Source organism: Rhodnius prolixus, unplaced genomic scaffold (genome assembly GCF_049639745.1).
Source record: "Rhodnius prolixus isolate KJV_2025 unplaced genomic scaffold, Rpr scaffold_3, whole genome shotgun sequence".
Taxonomy (NCBI): Eukaryota; Metazoa; Arthropoda; class Insecta; order Hemiptera; family Reduviidae; genus Rhodnius; species Rhodnius prolixus.
In genome coordinates this window covers 49,173,780-49,183,246 of record NW_027411603.1, presented here as the reverse complement: position 1 = coordinate 49,183,246, position 9,467 = coordinate 49,173,780, and positions in this window count along the sequence as shown.

Here is a 9,467-nt window from a genome sequence, read left to right as displayed (position 1 = left end):
TTTTTTATTACTTGCTCTTGCACTTCGTTAATTATCAAATGCATGGGTTTTTTTTTTTTTGGGTGGGGGGAAACAATTCATGGTACCACTTTTAAAGAAAACCGCAATGATACATTATTTGTTTCACCAAGTAAGGAAATTATATCCAAAATAACTGAGATTATCTTGAAAGAGTTCTAAGTAAAGAATATAGGTCATGTTGGTTATTGTTTGGGCATAGAATTTCTGTGCGAACATAATAAAATAACTCTTATTTCAAAGAAGTTTTATTCAAGATCTATTTGAAAGATATGGCATGGTAAATGCCAATTCTGTCAAAACCCCGATGGATATCAATGTGAAATTATCCAAACCGGAAGAACAACCATCTGATGAGATTGAAGCTCCCATATAGAGAACTTATAGATGCTTTAAACTACCAAGCATTAGCCACCAGACCTGATCTTAGCTATTCTGTTAGCCGCTTAGGTCAATTTAATAATTGTTACACCAGAGAGTACTGGGTTGCCGCTAAACGTGTCTTAAGATATCTAAAAGGTACAGTAGATGATGGAATAACTTATTCACAAGATAACGAGCCGTTAGTTGGTTATGTGGATGCTGATTGGGCTGGAAATACTGATGATAGAAGGCGCCACGATAGCCGAGCGGTTAGAGGCGAGAGCTGTAAAGCTAAGATGTATTGTTGGTTTAGGGGGTTCGATTCCCGGTGTCTATGTCTTGGATTTTATTTAATGGTTAATAAGAGAAACTTATAGTAAAGTATGTTAGGTGGTTATAGGCTAGACCCGCAAAGCTAAGATGTATTGTTGGTTTAGTGGGGTTCGATTCCCCTGGTCTAGGTCTTGGATTTTATTTAATGGTTAATATGAGAAATTTATAGTAAAGTATGTTAGGCGGTTGTAGGCTAGACCCGCAATGCTAAGATGTATTGTTGGTTTAGTAGGTTCGATTCCCCCGGTCTAGGTCTTGGATTTTATTTAATGGTTAATATGAGGAATTTATAGTAAAGTATGTTAGGAGCCGGTTGTAGACTAGACCCGCAAAGCTAAGATGTATTGTTGGTTAAGTGGTTTCAATTCCCTGGTCTAGGCTTTGCATTTTATTTAATGGTTAATATGAGAAATTTATAGTAAAGTATGTTAGGCGGTTATAGGCTAGACCCGCAAAGATAAGATGTATTGTTGGTTTAGTGGGTTCGATTCCCCCAGTCTTAGCCTTGGATTTTATTTATTGGTTAATAAAAGAGATTTATAGTAAAGTATGTTTGTAAGTCACCTCCGTCCTCGACACCTAATTGGTAGTTGGACGTAAAGCCCGCCTGAAAAAATAGGCAATTATTTTACTTTACTTACTGATGATAGAAGATGATGCACTGGGTTTTATATTTATGTATTCTGGAGGACCTATATCCTGTGACTCTAAAATAAACAAAGAACAGTGGCCCTCAGTTCTACTGAAGCGGAATTCATGTGTACGACTGAAACTGTTGAGGCGGTATTATTTATCTTCAAAGGATCTTTGGCGAAGTTGGTGCTGTGAAGCCTCTGGACCAATTACGCTATTCAATGATAATATGGGTGCGCTTAAGCTAGCCGGAAAATCCGGTGACTCAAAACAGGACTAAGCGTATTGATTTGAGATATCACTTCATTAAAGATGCAATTAAAGATGAGCTGCTTGAAGTTAAGCATAAGGAAATGAAGAACATGCTGGCTGATTTATTGACTAAAGGACTTCCGGTGGGGCATTTGTACCTGATAGTGATGATTGGAATCCGTGCAGTTCCGACCAAGACTTCTGGGGAAGTGTTAAGGAAATTAAATATTATTTTAGTATTTCGGCAAGTCTTGGTTGTTGGCAAAAATTGGCAGAGTGGGGTTTGGTTTGTGTAGGGGAAGTAGCTGTTACGCGTGTTTTGTCTTATTCTGGGCTGATTGTTTATTCGCCAGGAAGTGCAGTTAAATATTTTTTGTGTTCGCTTTGTCAATGAATCTTATACATTAGATGTCTTGCTTACTGTGTTGTTTGTTCATTAATATTGTGTTATTCTTTTCCTTAATCAGAACATCAACAAACATATATCGTCAGCATTTATGGCTTAAGTAGATTCAGGCATGCCCAATCTGTAGATTACTGCCAGGATTTACGAATAAAGAGGAGCACTAGGTTTTTCAAAATTCGCGTAGTAGCTCACACTGCCAGAATGTGTCAAACCGCGGCCGCTAAACGTGCCGAGAGAGTGTAAAAAACCCTCAGTGCGCAGGTTAAACTTGGAACAATGAGTCTCCAGCGACCTATTTACAACTCACCCTCTCTCTTTGCTTCGACTGGCTGGAACATGCTACTGGAGTCATCCACACCTTGTCCAACCGTCTCTTTCCTTTTAATTCCCATCCTACCAATTTAATTTACATTGAACAAAAACACATGTATGGGCATCTCTGAAGTGTATTACATTGAAATAGTAACAACCGTAACAACTACTTTGAAGATTAATTATTTGTAACTTAGTATATCATATCCTTACAATTAGTTAAGGGAAATCGCCGGAACCTAATCCTGGTGCATCTTAAGCCCTTATATGCACTAAGCTTGATTCGTTCCATCATTGAAGCTGGATTGGAGCACGACTTCCCTTACTACGATCCTCCAGTTGTTGACCTTCAGGAATATTTTATCCCACCTCAAAATGGCCAAATCGAAATTTTCCAGAAAAATTATTCAAATGAAAACTCAAGCGAAAAATACAAGAAATGCACTACTTCCGGTAGTTTTGGAACTTTTTATGAACTTGGAATTTAATCACGGCCCTTTTAATCGCCCTGTAATGTAACTATATTACTCGTTGAGTTGTAAATTACAATAAAATAGTACTTTTATCGGAAGAATACGCACATCCTCTTTGTTTTGTTGTTGTTCCGGAAAAAATTATATAAAAAAAAAAAGGCCTAGACGCTGGAAATCGAACCCACTAAACCAACAATACATCTTAGCATTGCGGGTCTAGTCTATAACTGCCTAACATACTTTACTATAAATTTCTCATATTAACCATTAAATAAAATCCAGGCGCCACGGTAGCCGAGCGGGTTAAGAGGCGAGTCCTGCAAAGCTAATATGCATTGTGGTACTGGGTTCGATTCCCGGTCTTGGCCTTGGATTTTATTTGATGGTTAAATGAGAAATAGTAAAGTACGTTTGATAGTCGCCTCCGTCCACGACACCTAGTAAATGGTAGTTGGACGATAAGCCCCGCCTGAAAAAATAGGCGATTACTTTACTTTTAAATAAAATCCAAAGCCTAAACCAGGGAATTGAAACCACTAGACCAACAACACATATTAGCTTTACAGGTCTCACCTCTAACCGCACGGCTACCGTGGCGCATGGTTATAGTATTATTGTAAGGAGTTTTTGAAAGGAGACTAGGTTCATCCTCCTAATTCATCCTCCTCGTACAGCTCTTTCTGTTCTGCATTCTTAAGCTTGAACCCCCAAGCGTGCTGACAGTATCTGGGTTATTTATGTTTTTCTTTCCGCAATCTTCGTGTCTTGAAGGAAATATATTTTAGAATATTGAAACTCGAAGTAAGAAAAGTAGGAGTGGTTGTTTACATCGGACAGTCTTGCTCATAAATGTTTATTATTTCCGGATGTTAAACTTTTTTCTTTTTCTTATTTTATTTTGTTTACAAAGCTCTCTCCCCGCCTGTCACCCTTCCCTATACCACCTGGTAAAGGAAGAGAAATCCAATATAATAAGTGGTAGCATGTTAGTGCATACTCAAGCACACCTGTCACATCAGTTTGGAGTTCCGGCCCTGGGTTAATATCCCACTAGTTTATCGAGTTTAGTTTACTCCATGCTTGTCATAATATTTAAGAATAATAAGTTCAAAAGTACTACCGCATTGCGCTTCTGTTTTTCTTTCTAAACTATAACAGGGTTGGAAGGGATTAATGATCTTTGGCTGGGTTCCGGCAGCAGGATGGGTTTGGAAAAGGGTTTAAAACCATTAGTGAGTGTAGTTCGAACATGATTAAAAGGATAGCAGCGTGTGAGGTGATTCTCGTGAGAGGGTGGAATCAATTATTTGCCTTTCACCTTAAAGGGCTTCTTCGGTTTTAATGGGAACTGAAAACAAACCACTTTTAGCCCACTAAGTGTAGCTGCCCGTTCAGCTAAATTTGAACAAGTTTAAACATGAAATATTTTAATTATTTTGATCGATGGAATCAATTTTAATTGCTCAAAGTAAAAAAAGTAAAGTAAAGTAATCGCCTATTTTTTCAGGCGGGGCTTAACGTCCAACTACCAATTAGGTGTCGTGGACGGAGGCGACTAGCAAACATACTTTACTATACATTTCTTTTATTAACCATTAAATTAAATCCAAGGCCTAGACCGGGGTAATCGAACCCACTAAACCAACAATACATCTTAGCTTTGCGGGTCTAGCCTATAACCGCCTAACTTACATTACTATAAATTTCTCATATTAACCATTAAATAAAATCCAAGGCCTAGACCGGGGTAATCGAACCCACTAAACCAACAATACATCTTAGCTTTGCGGGTTTAGCCTATAACCGCCTAACTTACTTTACTATAAATTTCTCATATTAACCATTAAATAAAATCCAAGACCTAGACCGGGTTAATCGAACCCACTAAACCAACAATGCATCTTAGCTTTGCGGATCTCGCCTCTTTACCGCTCGGCTACCGTGGCGCCTCAATTTCTACTATCTCTTGACCTTATATCGTGATCGTAACAATTCGTTTACAGTCGTTTACTTGAATCATGAACATGGCAAAAAGCGGCACGGCCAAGTTATAAAATGAAATCTGACAGAAATTTCAATAATATGTTTTTGTGTGGATGTTAGCTTCAGATACCAATCTTATGGATGAAATCCATCTACCGAAAGTGAAGCAAATTTAGAGATGCGTTGTTTTTCTTTTGCCAGTATGGTTTTCTATAAAAAATAGTAGCAAACGATTTATAACAGCATAACTAAGATTTTTGGAATTTCCTTTATTTTTTACTTTTGTCTATCTAATTGATCAGGAAGGCGTTGCTCGTGTCAAATATTTCCGCCAAAATAAGAGTTTTAAGGTCTATAAACAAGGGGGTGGGGAAATAGTCAATGGCTTACATTAACAGGAAGTGTACAACGTTCTGAAATCTGAGTCCCGGAAGTGTTTTACGAACAGCTTTCACAACTACTTCCTTTGAAATGCCCTTTACAAGCCTGTTTCTCATGAGATCATTTTCGGGAAAATTTTTTGAAATTAAAAAAAAAAACTGTAGGTTTATGTCAGTTAGTGAGAAGGTAGTGCTTATTAGCTGGGGAACCGTTGTGCAGATTGTGGTCAGGAAGAGGAAGAAACGGCCTCTCTCACCTGTGTGTTCGATTGCGTTGCAATCGAGCGGCTGCACTACGATATCTTTGGAACTTTGAGGCCAAAGGAGATTATAGAGCAGAAGGAACTGGTAGGGAAAGCCCTCAACCTTCTTAGGAGGGGAGGTTTCATCTACTAGACTCAAAAGGGGAAGGCACAATAAGCCTCTAGTGGCTGTGGTGCCGTGGGGCATGGGTCCCGTCACGCCGTTCAAAATCTAATCTAATCTAGTGAGAAAATGTAAAAAAAAAACGTTTTAGGCTTTTTTTACAGTCGTTTCAGTAAAAGGAACAGAAAATTTAAAACACCTGGAAAATGAAGTTAAAAGTTTTGGAGCCATTTGTAACAAAGTATTTATGTGTTTAAACGGGAAAAATTGTTTCATTTTTAAAAATTATTCCAACACACGTTAATCTACAACTTTTATTGGAAAGACGACAACCGGAAATACGCTTAGGCGTAGAGGGAGGGTAGAGCTTCCTTTTAAAGGGGTAAGACCCAAAATTTTGGAGTTTAAAGAAAATTTGTAAGTTAAAACTTTGAACAAAAATTGAAATAAAAAACAGCTAGATGACCTGGAGAACTGGTCCGAACTATAAGATCCGACAAGTACTACCACCCTGGACATGACAGTATGACACCAGACATTGCAGAACAGCTAGGAACGACACTGCATCTATAAAAAATAAAAGTAACTTAAAACTAGTTCGAAACTTTCTTTCAACTATCCGGAAACTAAGTTTCTACTAGGATAATCTGAAGTTAATACTCGCTCACACGACTAGAAAAATGATAAACTTATTTTTATGTAAAGCCTAAAGGAGCGATTCTCCAGAAAGTAAGCAATCAATCAAGTACTACACGAATGAGGTTTTCCCAATTGGGGAAATATTTCTTTAAGCTTAATTCCACGTTAAATGTAACCCCTTAACACAAGAGATAGCACCGTGCTAACAAAATAATAATAATAATAATAATACCGGCTAAAACACCCCCCCTACTTCCGGACCTAGCCTGGATTCACTGTGATGTCAGCATCACATCAGGCTAGGCCTCAGTCCTACCCCTACTCAGGGGACCCTGCTCAAAAAGTGTTCCATGTCCCTTTTTTTTTTTTTAGAGACGAGTACTTCTCTTGCAAAACCAGCCACTAGCGACCAATTAGTTCTGCAAGAGAGCATCGTCTCTACCAGCATCTCAGGAGTCAACCACCCGATTATCTGCTCCAAATCTCTTCGTAGGCGACCCCACCTTTCACACACAAAAAAGGTATGGCAAGCGTCGTCTTTCACTGCTGGACAATATATGCAGTCTTCTTGAGCCTCCTTACCCATCCTCTTGAGGTATGCTCTGAAAAGGCCATGCCCACTCACGAGTTGGGTAAGGTAGAAGTCCACTTCTCCGAATGAGCTCCTTATCAAGATGCTTACATCTTTGATGAGCCTGGCGGTCCATCGGCCACGCGGTTCCTCGTCCCAGGTAGCCTGCCATTCCAGCACAGTACGGGAACGCCCCTCCCTGGACACGGCTTCTTTATTCATTTCCTGCCTCCTCTCATAAAGACTCTTACGCTCTCCTGCTAGGAGGGCAATAGGGATAACCCCAGCAATCACCATTATTGCAGGCTCGGATACAGTGCGGTATGCCGAGGCAATCCGCAATGCACCGAGCCTCTGGACCCTGGCTAGTCTTTTCCTATACGCCATTTTATTTAGAGCATTCGCCCACACCTCCACCCAATAAAGGAGCGTAGAGTGGATGACGCTCATCAGGACTCGTCGGGTGCTTGCTCGCGGGCCTCCTACATTGGCCATCAGTCTCCCCAGCAGCGCGACATTCTTCGCAGCCTTGTCCGCGGCCTGCTGAATATGCAATCCGAAGTTTAACCTCTTATCCACCGTCAAGCCTAGGTATTTCACGGAGTTGCCAGAAATCACCTCCTCCTCGCCAACACACCGTGAGATGTCCGTCGGAATCCTTTTTTTCGTTAAGACGACAACCTCCGTTTTGGCCAACGCCAGAGATAGACCATGTTCGGCCATCCACCTATTTACCACCTGCATCACTTGATTCAGCTTCAGCTGAGCTTTATCCGTGTCACGAGCAGAAATTAACGCCGCAACGTAAAGTATGTTTACTAGTCGCCTCCTTCCACGTAATTTGGTAGTTGGACGTAAAGCCTGCCTGAAAAAATAGGCATTACTTTAGTAGTGGAGCAAGAGAATGTAAAAAAGGCGTAGCTGATTATCTCGGTGCACTTATATTCCTCCGAATCGGAGTTTTTACTAAAACATTTGATATTCCTCATTACAATTGCCTCGATAGGACAGTTGTACCAGGAGTGATTACCCAAAACTGCCAGAAAAAGCCGTTTTCTTTTTTCTTTTCCTATAAAAAGATAGAATTTTCTAATTTTCCTAAAAACTGAGGGGCAGATCACAACAGTTCGAACAGATTATACAAATGTTTAGCAAGAATCTTCTTGTCCTTGGATATCTTCTTTTTTCCTCTCTCTCTTTGTTCTCTCATTCTTCCGGTTTGAAAGGGATATTCATTCGACAGACATACACATCAGCCTGGCAGACTGATATCCGTCTGTCTTGTGGTTTGTGGGCGGGGGGGGCGGCCATGACTGCTTGGAGAGGGGGTTAGGTCATCCATATTAAATGCCAGCCGACATTCTGCTACCACCTGCGTACTTCAATCCCTCACGCATCCCCCGGACAGACTACTAGTAGAACTAAAACCTTGTAGTTTAGAATACATCCTTACAGACAAACTGACATAGCGTTGTTGACTCTTCCCTTCACGACCCCTTCCACAACTTCCTACATAGTCCCATTTCTTCTAGTCGTATAGAACATCCTGTATTGTATCCATCTACATAAATTTCACCCAAATAGGTACTGTAGCACATATAAATGCACAGAGATATTTACCACCGGATATGCGTACATGCTTGAAACGTAGTTTATTTAAAATATTGCATTTTGTATCAAATATTATGAAAATTATTATTATTTTTTTTTACCCCATTCTTTTTCTATTTTGGTAGAAGTTCGAGACAACACTTCACCGGAAATATACGAGTATGTGTTCTGAGAAACGTAAATTCAAAAAAGTAAGTATTTATTGTACAAGTGCAGGAAGGAGTAAGCTCTGAGGAGAGCTTTGGCACTTCAGAGAAGAGGAAGAAAGCCGTGCTTTCCAGCTTTAACGAGGAGTCACTTCTCCTTCAGTTCTGTCGGAGGAAATCCGACAGAACTGAAGTGGTGCTTGAACGCTAGAGTTATACTACAACAGAACTTCTGGATCGCTAAGTTTTGGGCTGGATGGCCCAGGAATCTAGTCCAATCAAAAACTTAATGACCAATCATTTACTCTCTCTTTACTCTAATTGTAATCGAGCAGAGATTTTGGATTTTGAAAATTCATCGGAAGTATCTGATTAGAGGTTCCCTGAGGGCCCCCTCAAAACTTTTCTTTTTTGAAATTGAGTGTAATTCATCGAAACTCAAAAAAAAAAAAAACTGCAGAGAGCCTAAATTTGGTATTTAGCTTAAGTACCATCAGAGGATGCCACAACAAAGTTTTAGTCACAATCGGTCCAACGGAAGTAAAACTTTACGTAGATCTGTAACTACTATTTGGAAAATTTTTACAATAAAATTCAATTAACTGTGCGAGTGAGGGGAAAAACAATTTTTCCTTTAGAAACACGATTAATGGGTCAGTGCGCTGAATACCACGAAATACTAGGCGCCACGGTAGCCGGAGCGGTTAAGAGGCGAGACCTCCAAAGCTAAGATGTATTGTTGGTTTAGTGGGTTCGATTCCCCCCGGTCTAGGCCTTGGATTTTATTTAAAGGTTTATTAAAGAAATTTATAGTAAAGTATGTTAGGCGGCTATAGGCTAGACCCGCAAAGCTAAGATGTATTGTTGGTTTAGTGGGTTCGATTCCCCCGGTCTAGGCCTTGAATTTTATTTAATTGTTAATATGAGAAATTTATAGTAAAGTATGTTAGGCGGTTATAGACTAGACCCGCAAAGCTAAGA